The following is a 10,048-nucleotide window of genomic DNA, read 5'->3' on the forward strand; positions in this document are numbered from 1 at the left end:
TTTAAAACTTTTTGATACATTTTTCTAGGGGACTCACTAGTGGACTTGAAGGTCCAACTGTCTGATTTTTGTTTTTTGCAATACATTGCACTACCTATGTAGTACAATGTATTAGATCTGCCATTCATTCACTGACAGCAAGCCGATTAGGCTTCGCCTCCTGGCGGGGCCTAATCTGCTTCCGTAATGGCAGAGCAGGAGGCCATAGTTAGGCTTCCTGTTACCAGAACAGCATCGGCAGCCCTGATTGTATGGCAGGGCTGGCAATCTGCTTGCAACCTCTAACATGCAGCGATTGCTTCCGATCGCTACATCTAAGGGGTTAATGGTAGGAATCGGAGCTGACATCCACCGCTAATGACGCCGGCTCAGTTCCTGAGCTGGCGCCATGTTGTCGTCGGCGATGGAAGCCTTTCATGCTAGGCATACCGGGAGGCCAGCGTTAGGCTTCCGGTTGCCATTGCAGCCACCGGAACCCCGGCAATTTCATTTGACCGCTGCATTTAAGGGGTTAATGGCGGGGCTCTAAGCTAATTTCGGTCCCCGCCATTACAGCCAGATGACAGCTGTAATACACCGCTGACATCCGGCGATGATGGCACCGACTGAGCTTCTGAGCCGGTGCCATGCATTTGTCGTATGGACACAGCAAAATGCTGAAAGCTCTAGCTTTCCATGATGTATCTATATGGCAAATGTCGGGAAGGGGTTAATCATAGGGCAAATGGTGCAGCTGCACTGGGTCCCCTTCATTGTTGTCAGCCCTGTGCCCCGTGTTGCCAGAGTTCATATTTTCTCTTCATTTCCTACTCACTAGACAGGACCTGTGAAGGACCTACTGATATCCTGCCCAGAGGGGAGGAACTTAGGACTGCACTACAGAAAAGCCCAGGAACATGCTAGATATTACTGAGTTAGAGAAACTTTTTAATTTGGAAATATATTTTGCATGTGTGTATATATGTGTATCTGTGGTGTGTGTGTACTGTATATATCTGTAGTACGTGTATGCATATCTGTGGTTTGTACATGAAAGTATATTTGTAGCATGTGTATTTATGTGGCATATTTATGTAAGTGCTGTTTCTATACATGTGGTGTGTGTATGTATGTATGTATGTATGTATGTATGCATGTATGCATGTATGCATGTATGTATGTATGTATGTATGTATGTATGTATGTGGTGTTTGTGCAGAGGCGTAGCTATGTTCTCCTGCACCCGGGGCAAAGATTTAGATTGGCCCCCACAACTTATTTCCCAACATCTCCTTCCCCCTCGCCATGTTTGCTTTCTCTACCAATCAATGAGGTGTCATCTTTTTTCACAATTTGTTTTAATGTAACTCGAGCATAAAAGCATTTCTAAATTTTACAAGCGATATAGTTATATAATGTAGATAACAAAAATAAATTAAAAGAAAATAAATTAAAGAGGCCACACATAGCCCCCTGTAGATGGCGCCACACACAGCCCCCTTGTAGTTAACGCCACACAGCCCCCCTGTTGTAGATAGCGCCATGCAGCCCCCCTTGTAGATAGCACCACACACATCCCCCTTGTAGATAGCGCCACACACAGCCCCCCTTGTAAATAGCGCCACACAGCCCCCCTTGTAGATAGTGGCACACACAGTCCGCTGCCCCTTTGTAAATAGCGCCACACTCCCCCCTTTAAGGGGCAGTAGCATATATTGGGGCAGCAGGGTATATAGGGGAAGCAGGGTATATAGGGGCAGCAGGGTATATAGGAGATGCAGGGTATATAAGGGGCAGCAGGGTATATAAAGGGCAGCAGCATATATAAGGGGCAGCAGCATATATAAGGGGCAGCAGGGTGTATAGGGGCAGCAGGATATATAGAGGACAGAAAGATAAATAGGGGCAGCAGGGTATATACGGGCAACAGGATATATGGGGCAGCAGGATATATAGGGGTCAGCAGGGTATATAGGGGGCAACAAGCTATATAGGGGGCAGCAGGGTATATAGGGGCAGCAGGGTATATAGGGAGCAGCAGCGTATATGTCATATGTCCTAGGGGGAGCTATACTGGGGGAGTCAATTGTTGAGAAGGATCTGGGTGTACTTGTAAATCATAAACTAAATTTCAGCATGCAGTGTCAATCAGCTGCTTCAAAGGCCAGCAAAATATTGTCGTGTATCAAAAGAGGCATGGACTCGCGGGACAGGGATGTAATATTACCACTTTACAAAGCATTAGTGAGGCCTCATCTAGAATATGCAGTCCAGTTCTGGGCTCCAGTTCATAGAAAGGATGCCCTGGAGTTGGAAAAAATACAAAGAAGAGCAACGAAGCTAATAAGGGGCATGGAGAATCTAAGTTATGAGGAAAGATTAAAAGAACTAAACCTTTTTATCCTTGAGAAAAGACGACTAAGGGGGGACATGATTAACTTATATAAATATATGAATGGCGCATACAAAAAATATGGTGAAATCCTGTTCCATGTAAAACCCCCTCAAAAAACAAGGGGGCACTCCCTCCGTCTGGAGAAAAAAAGGTTCAACCTGCAGAGGCGACAAGCCTTCTTTACTGTGAGAACTGTGAATCTATGGAATAGCCTACCGCAGGAGCTGGTCACAGCAGGGACAGTAGATGGCTTTAAAAAAGGGTTAGATAATTTCCTAGAACAAAAAAATATTAACTGCTATGTGTAGAAATTTTTTACTTCCCCTTTCCCATCCAACTTCCCCTTTCCCATCCCTTGGTTGAACTTGATGGACATGTGTCTTTTTTCAACCGTACAAACTATGTAACTATGTAACTATATAGGAGGCAGCACAGATATCTGCATTTTATCTGTTCTACTTTAATATTGAACACACTTTTACAAAGAGACATAAACACATGCAGACACACACACACACACACACAGCAACATATACAAATACAGAGACACATACGGTATACCCGCTATACACACATATAAAAAAAAAACAGAAGAAGCAAGTCACGACCAAGTATTTGAAAAAATACAAACAGTCTTTATTAGTCAATTAGACACTGAAAACACATAACAGTTATGCATAGTAAAATGACATGGACCCTCGAACAGAGATGGAATCCGAACATAAAAGCAGAGTGGCCCCCCAGATGTTAAAATGGTCAAAAAATCCTATATACGGCTAAAGTGCATAAATACATATTAATAGGCAGGTGCTAGGCATGATACGTTTGCACAGATGGATACATATGTATAATATTATAAATATAAAGTGCAGTCCTAGGTACATATAACATGCAGAGCAATATACCTACACCTACGTAGTAGAAGATGAATAGGAGATCAGGACTGGGAGAGGGGACCTCTGCTTAACCCAATGCGCGTTTCGCTGGTGCTTTCGCTGGTGCCCCTGACGAAGCACCAGCGAAACGCGCGTTGGTTTAAGCAGAGGTCCCCTCTCCCGGTCCTGATCTCCTATTCATCTTCTACTACATAGGTGTAGGTATATTGCTCTGCATGTTATATGTACCTAGGACTGCACTTTATATTTATTATATTATACATATGTATCCATCTGTGCAAACGTATCATGCCTAGCACCTGCCTATTAATATGTATTTATGCACTTTAGCCGTATATAGTATTTTTTGACCATTTTAACATCTGAGTGGCCACTCTGCTTTTATGTTCGGATTCCATCTCTGTTCGAGGGTCCATGTTATTTTACTATGCATAACTGTTATATGTGTTTTCTGTGTCTAATTGACTCTAATAAAGACTGTTTGCATTTTTTCAAATACTTGGTCGTGACTTGCTTCTTTTTCTGGTTTTGTTATATTAGTCACTAGGACCACTAGCATAAATTGGGGTATTGTTCGGTTTGTTATACACACATATACACACAGAGACACACAGACACACTCACCATGTCTCCTTGCTGACAGGATCACAGGTTTCTTGCAGGACGGGCTGTGGGCAGAGCTTCCTCCTCTGCTCCTTGGCTGTTATTTACTCCGTGTGTGTAACAGCAGAGCACAGAGTAGAGGCAGAGCCCAGTAGTGCCCCCTGCATGCTGGGAGGGTGTAGCGCCCCCTGCATTCGCACACCCCTAAGGCCGGCCCTGGTGGCAGCCCGGGAGTGGACCAGTCCAGTCACCTGACCTGAGTCATCTGACCTCATGTCACTGACGTGAGGTCAGATGACAGGTCAAAGTGACTGGACTGCTCCACTCCCTGGCTGCCACAGACCCCAGTCAGAACGCCGCTGCATGATCTCCTGCCACTTCCTAAAGCTGATCGCTGCTGCAGGTGTCCGACATACAGGGCACCTATCAGCAGCGATTAGCTGCTCTGCGGCACCCCCTTCCCTACTACCTAGTTGCACCCGGGGCACATGCCCCTTCTGCCCCCTAGCTACGCCCCTGTGTTTGTGTGTATATATTTATGCATATATGTGCTATTTATGTATATATGTGGTGTGTGTGTGTGTGTGTGTGTGTGTGTGTTTGTGAGTATATATGAGGTATAAGTGTAGTGTGTGTGTGTGTGTCCGACTATATTCATAAAACAAATCTTTCTGTTAGTTTTTCTTGGCTGTTTTGTGCATTGCCGAAGCCTAGCTCAGGGATTCTCTCATTACAAAGCCACTATCGCCACTGTCTATATATGGACAGTTAGGTCAAGAACTTTGCCAAGACTGTCTCCGGCCAGATTGCTTGCGATGCTCTGTCAGGGGACTCTACAGTTAAAAGCCCCTGACATCTCGGCCACCACAAGGATTGATTTCAGAAAAACAGCGGTTAAAAACTGATCTATTGACTTTTATGGTGGCCATCAGGCCAAAAACGGCCAAAAATAGAACATGTTCTATTATTTGACGGCCAGTATACAGGGGCCATTAAAAAAATCCACCATGCGAATACACCCATAAAACGTCATTATTCTGAAAATGGACGTGTGTTGGCCGTTAGTCGAAGTATGCCGTGTTTGTGTCTGTGTGTACATGTGATCTATATATATATATATTATATATATATATATATATATATAGAAAATGTATATGGGATCAATCTCTCTCTCTTTAAAAAAAAAATATAATTCTTGTTAAATGGCTGGGCCGTACTTTACAGCACTTATTATTTATTTTTTACTTCACTTTTGTGTCCACACGTGTCTGTCAGGATAAGTTGCCCTTATGGGATATACCTTCTGATGACACGGCGGGGCCTCAGGTTTCTCACTACCCTGCATCCCCGCTCCACCTTCTGAAGGAGCCAAACCAAAACTTTTGAACCCTGGGGGATGCTTGATCACAAATGGGTTGCCTTAAGTTTGGTAAAGCAAGCCACTTGTCCTTGACTCTTGTGGGACAGTCTGGTTTAGAGGGTTAGGGCATGGTTGGGGGTCCTTTCTCTTTCATAGAGGGCTTGCGATAGACCACATCCATGTGCACAATATTGTGATTTACATAACTTTTTTTGCTGCTGGCTGAAAGAAAACACAATCTTTCAATAAATAATATCTCCGTTTCTGGATAAAGAAGTGTGGATTGTATAAAACAGTTTAAATAGTTAAAATGCTGGTGATTCTTCTCAATTTTACTCATAAATTACTAATGTGGTTTAGCTTGAAACTAATATTTTCTAATGACCATGATTAGCTTTCTTGTGTAGATGTAGTATGACCCCAAAAAAATTGTGCACAATAAAAATAATTTTCTAAGAGGATGTGTTAAGGAGGAATGTGACTGGGCAGTGATGAATTAGTTGGGCACAAGAATTGTTTTTGTTTTAAGTTAAGACAGATCACACCTTATCTACTAGTAATTTCTAGAAAGACAGATAGCCAGCCAAGCAAAACCTCAGACTAGTATAATCTTAGCCATAAATTACATGCCTTCAAATGTCTTCACTTTTTGGAAAGATTTAAATCATACTATATCTTTACTAATGAACACAAATGCAACACAGCCAGCTAAAATAAAAAAAACAAAGGCATAGAGTGGGATTAAATAAAAATATGTGTATGGACAGAAAACTTCAGGTAAGCATTGAAATAACAAATTCTAACATCATGAAATATATAATGCTACAATTGTAATAATAAAAAAAACATTTTTACTGCAGAAAAGTATCAACATTGCATCATTTTGCCCTTTTGGTTAAGATTTTGGCTAATTTGATTTTGGATTAGTTTTGTAATATATTTTACTTTATTCTAGGCATGTTAATTACAATTTTATAATTTTTTAAAAATTTTAGTGTACTTTATAACTCTTCTTGGCCATACCCTGCAACAACTTTCCAAACTGTGGTAAACTTAAAGGGAATGTGTCGCTAGAATTTTTTTTATTTTTTTTTAGTTAAACAATATTATTTGAGTGATTACACATTGTTTTATTTTTATTTTTATTTTTTCACAGGTCAGGAATTATAAATTAGATTCTAATTTATAACATTTCCATGTGCTGGGCACTAGAGGGAGCAGTTCCCAAATTGCAGCATGGTCAATGTGGTAAAGCAACCTCATTGCTTTATGCTGCAAATTTGGGGTAGACACACTCTCTAGTGTCCTCACACAATCCCCCCTCCCTTATTCTGACTAGTGCCAGGAGAAGGAGGGGGTTGAATCTTCAAACCTCCTACACTGTATGTCGCCATTTTCTGAGCGACTGCACAGTGTAGGAGGATTAGATACAGTGCTAAGCAGACAGTATAACACGAACACACACGAACATAATACACACATCACATACACAAACATAAACATAAATTGCCTGCTCCTGCTGCCGCCTCCGCTCCTATTCCTTGCGCCTTCGCTTCCTTGAACATATAGCCGGAAACAGCGGCCGGAAGTCGTCATCTTACTATCCGGCAGCGGCTTCCGGTCCATATGAAAATGGCGCCAGATTTCGCTCTGCTGACGAGCTTCGTTTTGTTCTGTGTGGGAGCGGCGCATGCGCCGTTCCCACACAGACGGCATATGCTGCAGAGAATGGAACGGCTCCCGTTCACATTCTCTATGGGGATGTATGTGCCGTATTCCATCTCTGTATGTGTCGTTAATCGACACATACAGAGATGAAAAAAAAATGGCAGCCCCCATAGAGAAGTAAAAGTAAGAAAAAAGTTAAGTACAACACAAGAACACAAATAAAATATTTTTTTTTTATCATACTAAAAGCAATATGATAAAAAAAATAAAAAAATTCATGACACCTTCCCTTTAAAAAAAAGTGTCAAAAACTTGCACAGGACTCCACTTTTTGGCAATTGTGCAATAGTATTCCGGTACATTATCCAGAGCTGAAATTAGGCAAGAATCATACACACAGTTTTAATGCAGATTTTGACATAATTTTTTGGGCCAAAGCCAGCAGTGGATCCATAAGGAAGCAAACATATAAAGAAAAGACTGAAGTATCTCCTTTCTTTTGTGTCCACTCCTGTGTTTGAGTCGAGCAACTAAGCCGAAAACTGCACCAAAAATGACATCAAGACTGTGTGTGATCCAGTTCCTTTAACGCCAACAAAACCATGTGAATATTATATATATATATATATATATATATGTATATAAAAAAAAAAGACTATAAAACAGTATGTCAATTATATATATATATATATATATATATATATATATATATATATATATATATATATATATATAATATTGATATACTGTACACATGCCACACAAGTGCAATCCGCACACTGGACACATGCTGCACACGCCTCATTCGCACACTGGGCACGTGGTGCACACACTCCACTCACATGCTAGATACATGCTTCCCATGCTCCACTCACATATAGGACACATGCTGTAAATGTCTCTCATACACAGGACACAAGCCTCACACACACCTCACGCACACTGGACAGATACCACATAAGCACCACTCAAACATAGGACACATGCCGCAGGCTCACCAGTCACACACAGGAAACATGTTGCACACTCGGCCGTCACACACAGAACAAATGGTGCACAATCACTCCACTCACATGCAGGACCAATTCCGCACACTTGGTTCATTTACGTGCTGGACACATGCCATACATGCGCCACTCACACATTGGACATGTGTTACACACACACCATTCACACCTGAGACATATGCCATACTTGTCTCACTCACACATAAGAAATATACTACACAAGCTCCACTCATTTGCTGGAAACGACACCCAAGTGCCACTCACACATAGGACATGTGCTACACTTGTGCCACTCAAAAATAGGATACATGCCACACGCACCACTTCTACACTGGAAATCTGCCTAACTCCCACACAGGACAGATTCTGCATGCTCGCCACTTATACGCACAATCACGAGCTGGATACATGCCACATATACAGCACTCACTCATAGGACATGTGCCACACCACATCGCTCATACGTCGGACATATACCATATGCATCCCACTCATACAGAGGAAACCTGACACAAAAGCTCATGGAAACATGGTGCCCATGTGCCACTCACATGCAGGAAACATGGACAGCCAATAAAAACACCATTGTGCCAGAGAAAGGGTCGCCATCCCCTCACCTGCTGCACAGGTGGCTAGTCCACACTTGTACTGGTATACTTTTATCTTGCAGTGGAATCATGGGCCACCTCAGGCACCAGATCCAAGGTGCACCTGCAGTGATGCACAGGAATAATTCTTACAATTTTGTTACAGAACTTGCATATTGCACATAATGATATCCCACAACAGGGATAAAAACCATAGGAAAGTCATAATAGTGATGGTAAACAATGAGAAATCTCTAAACAATGATCATACAATAGTGATGTCACAGCACAGAAGTAATAACCGGAATGAAGTAACAGCACAGGAATATTAGTTACAGTGATGTCACAGTGCATGGATGATGCACACAGCTATCATGTTCATAGTACATGGATAATAAACACTGTGAAGTCAAAGGATATGGATTCAAGGCTGTTTTAAAGGGGCTGTCCCACCATTAACTGATCACTAGCTTTTCAAACTATTTATGCTAATCAGGGGCATAACTAGGAAAGACTGGGCCCCATAGCAAACTCTTGACTGGACCCCCCCAGGTGCCACAAGCAGTCCTCCTTATAGATAGTGCCCCCTGTAGAATGTGCCATACAGCCCCCCTGTAGACAGTGCTATGCAGCCCCACCTATAGACAGTTTCACACCCATTTGTAGATAGCACCCCCGACCTCGCCCTTGTAGATAGTGCCATACAGCCGACCTGTAGATATCGCCATAAAGCCCCCCTGTATATAGTGCTATACAGCTCCCACTGTATATAGTGCCATACAGCCTCCCTCCCTTGTATATAGTGCCACACATCCCCCCTTAGTAGATAGTGTCACACACAGACCCCTGTAGATTTCGCCACGCACAGCCCCCCTTAGATAGAGCCACAGCCCTCCCCATTTTAAATACTGCCATACAGCCCCCCTAGTAGATAGTGCCACACAGCCCTCTCTTAGTAGTGCTTCACAGCCCCTTGTATATAGTGCCACACAGCTCCCCCATGTGTACTGTGCCACACAGCTCCCCCTTGTGTTTAGTGCCACCTTGCGACCCCTTGTATGTAGTGCCAAAAGTCAATGGCGCATCCGAGAATGTTGTATCAGCCAGGGGGATGTCAATCAAACATGGAAAGGTGGGTTTGGAGGCAAGACTATGTGATTCTTCAGGATAGCGGTACCGACCCATGACCCTTTAATGAGTAATTAGCATGTAGTGCATGCCTTTTTTAAAAGTGGATTTTAAAGATTTTGCTACATCTGAAATGTTAAATACTTTTGTGTAAAAAAAAGACAAAAGTACAATAGGTATAATACCTTTATTGGCTAACCATAAAAGTTCTATATGCAAGCTTTCAGAGCACACAGGCTCCTTCTTCAGGCGAGTTAACAATTGAAAAACACATACATTTGGAAATATTGTCAGGTCATGTATTACCGCATGGTGGCAGTTTAAGGGGTTTAAAACTACCAGACAGTTTCCCATGAAATATACAATGAATTGAGAACAATTCCATCTGCCCTTCAATTTTGTTATTATAAATATATCCTATATAA

The sequence above is a fragment of the Rhinoderma darwinii genome, chromosome 4, assembly GCF_050947455.1.
Source record: "Rhinoderma darwinii isolate aRhiDar2 chromosome 4, aRhiDar2.hap1, whole genome shotgun sequence".
Lineage (NCBI taxonomy): Eukaryota > Metazoa > Chordata > Amphibia > Anura > Rhinodermatidae > Rhinoderma > Rhinoderma darwinii.